The 12,997-nt window shown below is 44.4% G+C and overlaps 1 protein-coding gene across 3 annotated transcripts in view; it reads left to right on the forward strand.

Annotated features, from left to right (window-relative positions):
* The first annotated feature begins 506 nt into the window (after window positions 1-506).
* Flrt2 (fibronectin leucine rich transmembrane protein 2) overlaps window positions 507-12,997 on the forward strand; it is a 93,210-nt gene continuing 80,719 nt past the window's right edge. Inside the window, exons 1-2 of one of the 3 annotated variants that reach the window (XM_011244132.3) lie at window positions 507-687; window positions 868-1,116. The gene's annotated coding sequence lies outside the window, so the exon portion shown is untranslated. Of the gene's footprint in view, window positions 688-726; window positions 1,117-3,644; window positions 4,480-12,997 lie in introns of those variants that run through there. The other 2 variants (NM_201518.4, XM_006516055.4) reach the window with 2 other exon arrangements.

Here is a 12,997-nt window from a genome sequence, read left to right on the forward strand (position 1 = left end):
TTGTATTCTTTTTTCCCCCTCTCTATGTTTATTCCACTCATGCCTTTCTCTTTAGGCTCGTTTACCCAATCACATACCAACTTCGTTCTTGTCTCTTTTCCACCCGGTCTTCAGGTGTTTTACTCTTTCTTATTTAACTGATGTCATTTAGTTGACACCAGCTTCTGATGGGTAGGAGGGAGGCCACTCTCCTTGCGGTTTCATTTAAATTTGGCAGGAGTGGGTGGGTCCCCTTCTCCATTCCTCTCGCACTGCACTTGAAACTCTGTTAAGAGTTAGAGCTTGATCAGAGATTTCTAAGTCTTCAAAGCGCAGCTGGGCAAGGAAATTATATGAGAGGCGGGGGACACAGAAGTAAAGGAATAAAAGCCAACTTTGCTGGCAACTTCAATAAATCCGGTAACTGGAGGTTAAAAAAAAAATAGATTGTGAGGGCTGGGTCTGGTCCGGATGAAACGTTAGGTTCCTTCCCATCTCCGAGTCTCTCTCGGAAAGCGCGCCACTGGCACCTTGCCACCCAAGTGCCCCTAGACAGCCACACGCCCACTGGAACTGCACGTGAACAAAGCTTTTGCCCGGAAAGCCAGCGTCTGTGGTTTCTCAGCGCAATCTAGCTTCTATCCGGAGTGTAGGGTGAACACAGGGTTAAGCCAGTTCCCTCCTCGATGGGAGGGAAAGGAGTGGGAGGTGAGCAAAGCTTTCTGTCTTGCCGGGTACCTTGCAGTTAGTTGTACATTTGAAAGCAGTCGCCATCACTTGTGAGTTTGGCGTCATCCATTGTCACCACCAAGGAATGTGCGCTGGGAGATAACACCAAGGGCAGTGCTTCTCAAACACGCAGAGAGCTCTTTCTCTCTCTGCTTCCAGGTGCGCTCTTATCTGGTCCTCTGTCCCAAGTTTCCAGAACGTGGAGGCAGCAGCGCAGAACCGGTCACCGCGTCCACTGAACCTCAGGACCAGACTGGCAGTTCTCAACGATGGGCAGGAGGGACCTCGGCGGCGACCCCTAAAACAATACCATGCCCGGGGAGTCCCTCTACTGCCGCTCTAGCTTCTTCCCTTTCCACCTCCCGGACCCGGTTGGATTCGGATGAGCTAAGGAGACAAGGCTGCCAGGTAAAAGGATTGCTGTGCCAGGTGAAATTTCTAGTGACTGCCCTAGCTTTCTTTACATGGCCACCACATTATTTGGACCCCCACTCCCTTTTGAACAAGTGGTGGGTGGTCACTAGGTGGGTGTTCTATGTTTTGTCTTTTTATCCGCAAAGAAAATGGGATTCTTTTTCTATCTACCCCGACTACTTGGGGACCCGGTGTGTATGTGTGTGTGTGTGTGGGGGGGGGGGGGGCTGCGCCTTCTACATTCAAGTCGATTCCAAGTCCTCTAGGGAGTTTTGTAACCGAGTTGTGGGTAAAATCGCTCATTTGCTACCTGCCAAAAGCATCGATCCTAAATGGAGTTTTCCAAATCCCCTAAGCTTAGAACAGCCTTTCATTTCCTTAGAATGCTTCTCTTAAGTCCGGTAAGTAACAACCCTCCATACCCATCTGGGTTGAATGCAAGAAGTGTTATTATCAAGCCTCAGTATCTCAAGCCCCTACCTGCCCTATGCCCGAAATCCGGGATCAATTCCCCACTAAATTGGGGATGCTAGTTCGTTTTCTTTCCAATCGCTCGTGATTTTTACAAGCCAAGGACCTTTCCTGCCCTGCTGTTGCACCAGAACTGGTAGTTCCATAGCTGGTGTAATTGTGCTTTCCTTACTGGTCAGGGATGGAAAAGTCCCCAGGAGATCCCGATACTGGGGAGTCCACTTTCCCTGCGTCCAGTGCCTGGGCTGCGGAGATAGGTCCTTCTATGCCCTCAGGCGCTGAATGCAGATACCCAGAGTAGTAAGGGGGACGGACCTATCCAGCTGCCCTAGAGCCTCCACTAGACTCTGGCCTCCTGGAAAAAGCCCTCCTCTGAGCTGAACAGCCCAGGGCTCTTACTGGAGTTTTGAGAGCTAGTGTGGTCACTTTTTCTTGTAATCTCTTCCATGATTAAGAAGCCCAGCTAGCTAAGTCTGTCTTGGAAGGGCTGGTCCCACACTTGCTATTTGGATAAATCATGTGGCCTGCCAGGCGCCTTGGGCGACCAGGGGCAGTTGTTCCTGAAGGCTATCAACATCACCACTCTTATCTTGGCACTTTACTTCGGAAGCTTCCAAGATGACTCTCACTATCTGTTCTCAAATTAAAGTCTCCATTGGAGCTCCATTCTCTCCTGGTTATTTGTAGGTTACACTTTGAGTTTGGAGAAAAGACAGACGAGGGTATGTCTATGTGTTTTCTAGCCTCCTTTGTATATATAAAGCACGGGGAAGGGTGGCAAGCTCTCTTGAACCCCAGTGGTGTGTGCCAATGTGAGAGAATGCCCGAGTCGCGGCGGGTTTGGGTGGATCCCTGTGTGGCTTGGGAGACAAATCGGGCGTTTCTCCAAGTCGCCTTACCAGGGTTTAAGAGCTCAAATCCATGAAGGTAGCAGACACAACAGCACTGCAAGGAAATAAAAACAATTGGGGAAGTGCTGCCAAGTGACTCAGACTTTGAACTGAGGACAAGGAGTGCGGTCTCGCTCGGGGGTTCCTCCGGAAACCATCTCCAGCGCGTTATAGCCAACGCCCCTGCCAAAGTTCTCAGCCCCCGGAGCAGAGGACATCTCTAGGGAGTTGGTCCAGGCCAGCTTTCAAGTTGTAAATCGCTTTTCCCGGGGCCCTACCCACGGTGCGCCTCTACAGCCTAACGCTAGGCGACGGCTTGCTCCCCCTCCCCCTTCTGTTAGTATTCCGCCGGTCTCCAGACTAGTTAAAACAGGACCACAACTTGCTGGAGACACGGGGACAGCAATGAATGGGGGAGCAAACCAGGCCACCATCCCCTTGCCAAAAGGGGGTGGGGGTGGATCAAATAAAGAGTCATGTCTCCCATTTCTTAGATTACCCTTTAACCTTTGCAAAGAGACTCGCAAGTGAGAAAGCTGTATCAATTGGACGTCCTAACTGTAGAGCTGGTTAGTCTTTGAAGCGGTCATTGTCAGTTGTCTATTGTAATTTATGGAGACAACTCATCTACGGAACATCTCTCTTTCCAGGAGCAGGCAGGGTAATGGGGGAAAGTAGATGTGTCTAAATATGATGCCACACTCTAATTTCTACAGTTAAAGTTTATGGAAGAAAGCTTGCTGAGTGGACCTTTGATAGACTGGGGGTGCAGCACATCCCCAATGTTGCCGGCGAGTGAAATAACGCCATTTTGGTTTGAGAGACTTGCTATATTTTTACCCTCTCATGTTACGTTTCGATCATTTCTGAGTCTAATAGCTCCTCTGGTGTAGACATACATCCAGAGGACTAGAGAAAGGATTTTTCATCTTTCAGAGAAGCTCCGGGTGTGTAGGGAGGACGCTTGAGGAAGCTTAGAGAGAGGGAGAGGAGCAGCGCTGGGTCAAGTTGGCATCCCTGGCAAAGCGGGGTGCACTTAACTCTCTCCAGGGAGGACAGGGTTAAAAGCCCCATCTGACTTCTCTTGGAAAGCTTAGAGTTGCTGCGGCTCCTCCCAAGCATTCTTTAAACCAGAGAAGTGGGAGGGACTCCGCAAGGGTGGGAGGGGAGGAGGGGAGCTGAGAAAGAGGGCTCCAAGAGGGGAGCGCGCCAGAACACGAGGGACCGAGGGAGAGGAGGGGCGCCCGAGGAGCCCAGCCGACTCCGCGAATTCATTACAGTAAACATTTCCCAAGAGGGAGGGGGTGTCAGGTGAGGGTGGGGGTGGAGACCTCGCTCCCAGCCTACATTAGCTGACCCGGTCGGATCAAGGCTGCAGTGTGGCTGGAGCAGCCTCCAGCCCCGCGCCCCGCAGACGCTGCACTTGGAGTCAGCCGCGCGCCCGCCCCCGCGCAGCCCGAACTGCACGCCCGGCTGCGCGTGGTCCGCGCCTTCTCTGCGACCGAGCTGGTTCCCCAAACCGACCCGCGTAGCCCTGGGTCTCTCGGCAGTCCGGGACTCGCTCGGACGCTCTTCACCGCCCTCTTAGATCGCCCTACTTTTGTCGGGGCGCCAGGCGGAGAGGGTGAGACTGAGGAGGGAAGACCGGAGCTGCGGCAGCAGACCGAGCCTAGAGAAAGTGGCATGCCCGACCCCTGGAGGCGGAGGTGTCGGAGGACGGGGGAAGAGGATGCCGCGGCTCCGTAGGGGACGTAGGCGACAGCAAGCGAGGCGAGCAGGGAGCTGGGGCGCCGGCAGGCTGCCGGGGGGCGCGCACCGCTCTGAAGCTCCAGCCTTTGCCTCCCGGGGCTCCGACGCAGCGGGAGACCGAGCTCGGTTCCAGCCACCGCCGCCGCCACCTGGAGGACCTAGCAAAAGTTTGGATCTTGGGGAGGAGGGCGCTGTGCTGAGAGGAATTACCAGCGGGGCTGGAAGGAGACCTGAAAATCCTTAGCAGGTAAACGCGCAGCCTTAACCGTGTCTCCCACTCTGGGCTTCCTTTCCTCGGAGAGCAGAGTTTTAGCTACATTTGACTCAAAGTAAGACCGAGGCCAAGTTCAAGGTCCCGGGGATGGGTATCCAGCGCAGGCAGTTGAACAGTCCTGTTAGCTGGGTGTGGGAGTGTGAGTGTGTGGCGGCGGCGGCGGGGTGGGGGGGTGGGGGAAGTGGGGGGGGGGAGGAGGTGGGTGTCTTGGTGTTTCTTCTTGCCAGATAGGCAGCTGTGCGAGAGTCGACCCCCTTCTCCCCCAGGAGTTCAGGAGAACCGTGGGCCCCAGCTGGTGTCTGATTTTGTATAGTTTGGAAATTTGGAATGTGTAGCCAGGGACTTTTAACTGCGCTTGAATCCAGAGAGGAGCTTGACGGATTTCAGTCACCTCCATCCTCCCCCCAACCCTCAGTTTTATTTCGGAAAAGAAGCTCACTCTACCTTGCCCCTTGCCCGCTTCTCTGAGCTCTCCCTGGATCTCTGATTTGGAGAAGGGAAGCAAAGTGGAAAATTGTCTTTCCCTGCATCCACATCCTCGGAGTCTTCCCTACTTTCTTTAACCTTCTTGTGTCATGAAAGCATGAACGATAAAATTCACATTTTCACTGAAGGGCAAAATAAAACGTGCTAGCCATTGGTAGTTTAAAATTACTCTGTGTGAGTATGGTAGCGGAATGAGTAGGGGGAGAGGGGATCTGGATATGTCCATAGTGCTGCCTGAGGTTACTGATGTTGTAGACAGCAGCCCCTTCCCCCCTTTTGGCCTGATGCTCAGTGATGTGGGGGAAGTGAGAATGGCCTCATGTGTGCAAGGAGGCTAGGGTACCAGAGGGAAGAGGCTCACACATTCTGAACAGCAGCCCTATGGTTTTCAGCTAATAAAATAGCTACTGCTCACTCCCAGGGCAAAGCGGATTCAGCACTACCATCACCCCCCACTCCCCCGTAAGGCCCTATAGAGTTTTGACACATCTCTTGGGGCCCTGCTCTCATCTTTATTATGATGATCACTATTAATTCTCCTGGAAACTCTTAGTACTTTCCCTGAATGAAAATCATCTCTCTGAGAGCTTCTGATTAGTTCTAATAGAGGGAATCTCCTATAAAGCTAACAGTAAACTAATCAAGCAAGCGCAAGGCGCAAATCCCTGTAAATGCTCCTACAGGAGTGCAAAGTGCTGATCAGATTTCTTTACATGCTGTGTCTGCTGTGCAAAACCTCTTCTAAATGGGAGCCATTGCTCCCCCATTCAGCCGGGAGTCTACTTAATCACGCCGGGTTCCAGGACCCTTAGAGCATGTCCACTAGCTTACAGGATTATTGCTAAATTTATTATGTCTAACTCCCCCCAGCCCAAAGCTAATATGAAGGATGCCTTCCATACCGGAGTGGGATTCTGTCTTAGTTCTACCTGGCATGACCTTATTAAATCTGCCAAGAAGTATCCACCCCCTCCCCCCAAACATTCTAAGGTAAATAGAATGCAGGGTTGGCATTTATACAAGCACTGTGTGATTGTTGCTGAATGAATATAAAATTCTAGGAAGGGATCTGAAATGTTAGAACTGGATTGTGTCTTATCTGCAAGGATATTTGCCAGATGCATGTAGCCGGCTGGCCACCATATTAGAGGAGAATTCATCTTTGGGGAATGTGCACACCCAGAAAAGTTGCCCATTCTTATGGTGTGTTATTGCCGCTGAATGTGGACAACTTTTCTCTCCTCATCTGTATTTTTTTGTGAAGCCTGAGAAGTAATCAAAGCAAGATAGGATCTAACCGTTTCAGGGTCTTTACTAATGACTGTTGACAGTGCGGCGCCCCACGCTCATGTGAAGTTGTAAATATCTGTGGCAGAAGGACAGACGTTGAGAGATGTGATTTCAATCGCTATCCTATGTGTCTGATAGTAGGGCCATGGAACTGTACAGAGAACTGGACCCGCTGTGCTCTAGCAGAACCTCATATGCTATTATAGAACACGATTACATACCTTGCACAGAAGGAATGCTAGTTTTTTTTTCATTTTGTTCGTGTTGTTGTTTTGTTTTGTAAAGGGGCCCATATCTTAATACTTAGGAGGTTTCACTGCAAGTTCTCTGGGGTTGCTTTCAGGAAAATAAATTAGGTTCCAAAAGATGTCATGCTGGCCTTCTCTGGAGTCCTTAGAGGAGTCTGTCCCGTTTCTTTCTGTGTGCAGGGTCTGGGTTGAAGTGATCATATCTGAGTGTGAACGCATGGTTCTCATTTGAACCTCCTCTGATGTCCTTTACCTTTATTCTGGCCTGCTAGATAGCTTGACTTAGGATTTAAACCAACCTTCCTAAATCGGTGATTCAGTTCCCCAGTGTGAGGCTGTGGTTTTAAGGATGGCCACATCCAGAAGTCTTATTCTGTAGAGGCCCCGCTGGAGCATCTCATCTAGTTTGAGCCTTCAGTGCTACACTTTTCTAAGGACGAATGTTTGCTCCTAGGATCAGCAGTGCCCAGGGTTCTAAATAAATGCATGCAAGGAAAGAGTGAGGGTGCTCCAGAGACTGGTGCTCAGAGACTGGTGCTCAGAGACCTTGGCTCTCTCTTTAGAACATTCCAGTAAGTCAAGGTGAAGAGCTTTCTTTCTGTTTGGGTCATGCGTTCTTTCTGGCTAATCACCTTTTGGTATCTTTAATTTTAATTCAAGTTCATTTCTTTCCACTGGATTGCTTTAATAACTTTGTGGTTTCTGCCACACTGATTCAAATTCAGTCCATTAGTGACCTCTATCTGTGAGAAGTGAACACTCATTGTTTTTCTTTCTTCTCATCAGGATCTGCAGACAGATGATGTGTGCCTGGGGACCTACCAGCTCCATAGATCTTTCTGAATATTTCATATTTTTTTCTAATTCCATTTTTTTTCTAATACAGAGTTCAGGATGGTTAATGATATTTAATAACAGTAATAAAATGTTATCAGTGAATCGAGTCAGTCCTACTAAATGGTTATTCTGTAAAGCACTGACAATATGATCAAAATAAATTAAATCCAAGCAATGTAAACTGCCTGAAAGAATTGTGCACTCAAGGTGACTGTTGTCTTAAGACCGCTGCTGCATGTCTGTGAAATTTTATTGCCCCTAAGTGCTTACATAATAGGGGAAACTTGAGACGGGCCCAGAACATATTATGTGGAAACTAGACTTCTTAGTAACTGTGTGCATGCATCTTTAAATTCAGCTTGGCTTCTGTGAACTTAGGTGCTGATGAGGGGCAGGGTAGAGTGTGAGGGGCATTTATACACAGATGACCCTTTTAAGGAGGCTCTCAATACTTGATTCCTTATCCATCTCTATCTTCTGGGGCTTTTCAAATAGAAATCTGAGTTTTGGTTGATTATTTGAAATATTAATTGAAGCCAAAATTTATTCCATTTCTATCTTGGGTGGATATCATCTGACATTTTCCACATGTTTTTGATGTACTGGTAGTTGAGATATGGGCTTTTTAGGAGGTTGCCTTTATTCTCCCTTGGGCAGGTTTTACATAAAAGACATTCTAAAGACCAGTCATTGTTATTGAAATTAAACATTATTGTATCTTCCTTATTGTTCCATCCCTAATTTATTTGATTTCATGAAATCATATTTTTTTTCTATGAAACTACATGTTGAGGGTAGACGTTGTGTTATCAATATGTTGTGACTCAGTCTAATAAAAAAATCAAACTCCAATTAAATACCTGTTATCAAATACACATATAGGCACACCTCACGGGCAATTTTCAGACACAGATTCTTTTCAATGGTCTAAGTATGTTCCCTCTTTTAAGGGCTATGACACAAATATTGTAATAAAAATATCCTGTGCTCTGATGAATACAGAGGCTTATTTCAGTCGCACGGAACAGTAAAACACTGTATTAGCAAAATAATCAGTGGTATTTTGAGTACATGGTCAAAATCTGTTAGAACTTACATGTTTCTTTCCTTTTTTTTTTTTTCCCTCTACCCTTTGGCGAATTTCACATCTACTGGGTCTTTTGGTTTTCTTTGATTCCTTCTACTGTGGTTCTTTGAAGTGCTTCAAAATTAAACAGTAGCTACTTTTTAGGGAAATTCATCATGTTATGTTCAGGATTCCAGGAGAGTTAATGACGCAGAAAAAGTCCTGTAAAACATCTTTCTAAAAGAAGCCCTTCTCTCACAGCCTTCCTTCTTACTGGCCTCCTGTACCATTTGCAGTGAATTGGAACTCCCTTATTTATTTATTTTTCAAATACCACCTTTAACTTAATTTAATGGGGGATGTGTTTCTGCAGAAGTGTGCAGTGCCTTGTGTGTCTTGGGTCCCTTGAACAAAGCAGCATCATTGTTTTCAAACTGCAATAAGAGAAGGTAAAAGAAAATCTTCCCGGGGTAATTGAGGAAGTCCGAAGACCTCATTCACAATTCCCAAACACTGATCAGGTACTCTCCTGATGTTTAATCAGGACATAGCCCCCTCCCCCCCTTTTTTTTTTCTGGAAGCTTATCAGTTAAAGACTTCAGCCATTTTTGGAAGCATTCCCAAGATAAATCTCAGGAGGGACAAACCATTGCTTTCTCTTCATGCTTCAGACTTCTCTTGCTGATTTTGGATCAATGTTCAAGAAACTTGGAAGAAGCCTTCTGTTGAGCTCAGTTCATAGGTGCTATTGTTCATTTTGGTTGTATTGTTATATTTCAGTTATTTTTAATCCCAGCTTTCATACAGATTAAAGGATTCCTCCTATGAACTTTTGGAGAACCTGAAGGATTTTGGAGTTAAGACCACTGAAAATTAGCAGGTCCTGAAGTTCACAGAGAGCAATGACCACCCTTGTGTGTGGAGTAAAACAGTAGTGGCTTCTATGAAGGTTCATGAATCTGCTCACTGGAGTTCACCCAGGTCACGTGGCCAAGTGGAAAACATTAGATAAGCGTTAGTCTTGAAATAGCTTCACATGTTGCTGTCACTCTTAGACCCAGCTGGTTGTGGGTATTACTTTCATAAGACTCTGGTGTCAATACAAACTTTGAGATAGTTTCCTTTCTTATTTTGATCCCAAGCTTAGACACAGATGCTTAGATGAAGACATTTTGAAGGGGTTCTAATACTCAACTCCATGTAAGACAAAGGGGAGCTGAGGTGAATAGCTTAGATAAGCATTGCCCTTAAAGACCCTATCATACAGTTCATTTTTTTTTCCCTCCCATTGTGGACCAGTTTCTGAATAAGCAACATCATGAAGCTGAGAGTTACCTTGCTTTACACAGAGTTAATAATTAACATTCATTTTGAATTTTAATTAAGCAGATTTAAAATTCTCCAAATAGAGTTAAAAATTTTAATTCTTTTACAGATCCAACAAAAATGATCAGAGTTGGGTATATTCATTAAAATACAAAAACTTCATGGCAGTCTTTGACATATTTACATTTAAAAACATTAAAAAAAATTCATACTTTTCTGCTATTATGCAAGATTATGAGTTTTTTCCTCATCTGAATAATTTTGCAGCATAAGTATTTGACCCATCAACCACGATAGCGTATAAGAAATGTCATTTTTTTTGGTGGAAAAATTACAATATGCATTTTTATGTCTGTATATTTCTTTCTATATTTGACCTTGTAGGAATTGTTTAATCTACTGGAGACTTAATTTCCTCTTTGCAGAGTTCAACAGAGTTGGTGAGAGGTCTAATAAGATTAATGTGTGTGGAATGCCTTGATAACAATACAGAGTTACATTCTCATAAAGAGGCATTATTCAGGTTGATAACATTTATCATTGCATGACTGTCTTGTGCTAGGATAGGCTGTTTTTTTTTTTTTTCTAATTAACAGGATATGCAAGAGATTCCTTTGTCCTTCACAAGCCTTGGCTTGTGTGTGTGTGTGTGTGTGTGTGTGTGTGTGTGTGTGTGTGTGTGTGTGTGTGTCTGTGTGTGTGTCTGTGTGTCTGTGTGTGTGTCTCTGTGTGTGTGTGTGTGCGTGTGTGTGTGTGTGTGTGTGTGTGTGTGTGTGTCTGTATTCACCTATCTTATGACATTGTTTTTTGGATCCATGCATCATTTTTTTCCAGCTCACTTAGTGATTGGTTGCCTCCTTTGATGAACTTTCTTTATTTTGATGCACTTCTTCTTTCCAAGCTTGAAAGGAATTAGGGAGAGATGAGTTCCAGGGCTAGACTTTCCTTTCCTTGATTGAACTGATCATGAATGGATTCTGTTAAGAATATTTACTGGAACAAAGCTTGAAATAAAATTTCTTGAAATAAAAGCACTTCTGTTTTGGATCAGATTTAAACTTTAAGTATGAAAGTTACCTACTATGAAAATAATAGCATTAATTAAAAAAAAGCATGATGCATTTTTAACATTTTGTCTTATAAAATAAGACTATTGTTTCGGTTCTTTGGTAAAAAGAAAAAACAATACTCATTCCTTATCAATGAATAAAAAGATTGGATTTGTTATGATGGAAACATATTCAAATTTTATGTCACTAGTGATACAGCTGAACACCTGCTGATACAGTTCTTTATGGCTTACTTCTGTAAATTTTATTCAGTTATATTTCTTGATGTAAAGTTTCACAAGCATATGCATTTGTGAACTGTGCAAAATTATCTTGACATCATGATTTTTGGTTAGAATGAATATTTCACCCAATGATTTCAAATTCATTTCCATTCCTAATTGTTATCTTTCCAGGTTCTGACAGTTAGTGTTACTTTCTGTTTTATTTATTTGTTTGTTATTATTTATTTATACTTTTTGAGATTACTGACATGGGCTCTCATTGTGTAGCATTAGTTATTCTACAATTGACACTGTAGACCAGAGTGGACTTGTACTCACAGAGCTCTGCCTGCCTCTGCTTTCCAAGCTCCGAAATTAAAGACACCACTCGTCCTAAGACTGCCTTATGTTTGGTACTTTTATAGTATCTTGTAAAATCCGTGCCCATAGATGTATATTTTAAGATGGAAAATTGCTTTCACAGTTTGGCAAAATGAATGAAAATACTTTTGGGGTTGACCTTGTTAAATATAGTAATAATAAGATTCTAAAAAATGAAGATGTTTTCTACTGCTGAAAGTTTAAATGATAAAATGAGAAGAGTTTATATGTATCATTGTTGGGAAGTTAGCATACTGGTATGGACCCTTGTAGTGTAAAACTATATCTTAGGTCTTGAAGACTGGAGAGGAAGTACTGTTTATGCTAAAAGAAGCTATTGTTAATTTAGCTGTCAACCCCTTGAGATAATAAAATAATGAGGTCTCAACAGTACTTTCACCCCAATTTTTCTTTCCTAGTTTGAGTGTACAATATAATTATTCTTTTCCCCACGTTTTCTTCCCTTTGAGCATGGCCCACCCCCACCCCATATACCCCACCTTGCTCCTTTTAAAATTCAGGCCTCTCTTTTAACTAATGGTGCATACATATGTGTATATCTAAATGTTTATGTAAACATATGTATTGTCCAACATAACAGGCTCAATCTGGACAATGCCACTCACATGCATGTCTTCAGAGGTCATCATTTGGTATCGCACAGCCAATTGGTGAGCTCTTCCCTGGAGAAGACTGTTTCTCCCACTCTCAGCGCTCCTTAGTTACCTGCAGTTCTTTAACTGGAGATTTTCTTTCCCATATAGGCTGGAAGGAACCCCTATGTGACAAAAATACCACATGCCTTCAGAATGTCTGTCCCTTGTGAAGTCAATTATGATGCTTTAGACACAGAAGGTGTCCTACAGATGCTGAAGAAAGTTTATCCATTCATTCAGAAGATGACCTTTAGATATTGCCATGGAGCAGGCGTTCAATGCAGGCATGAACAAACATGATTACTGGAAGGTCCAGAGGTCTGTAGGGAAGGAGACCTGTGGTGAGACTCCACCCTGGTGGCAGGAGAGAGAGAGAGAGATGCAGAGCCTGATTACATCATCGGGTTATGCATGACTGAAGATAGTGCTGTCAACTTCAGTGAGTGAGCCACAAATATGCAGTCAAAGGAACTCTGCATTCAGATAATGATACCCTTAGGTCCTAATGTTGACTCTTCTACTTGTTAATTTTGTGAAATGTACAAAATTTTAAAGTGTTTCTAAGTCTTTGTCTTCTTGAAGCAGAAAATGGGAGTGCTAGGCATATCTGTGTCAGGGAAACTGCCTTGCATATGTAAGGCCCTGCTGTCCATTTCTATCATAGGAAGGACAGGGAAAGGAAGGAAAGGGATGGGGAGATAAAAAGGAAGAATAGCAAAGAATGTGAAAACTACGTTAGATTCACAAGCTATTACTGTGAAAATTAAGTTAGCTATATAAAATGTCTAACTGGGCACAAAAACTGATTGTACATACTTATATCTTCCAAACAACACACTCACCTTCTGTAAATATTTTGGCAATTTCCTTGGAATCCCTATGATATTTTCCCAATTCTTGACCAGATATAGCCTCTACCACAAAGTCC

Source organism: Mus musculus, chromosome 12 (assembly GCF_000001635.26).
Source record: "Mus musculus strain C57BL/6J chromosome 12, GRCm38.p6 C57BL/6J".
Taxonomy (NCBI): Eukaryota; Metazoa; Chordata; class Mammalia; order Rodentia; family Muridae; genus Mus; species Mus musculus.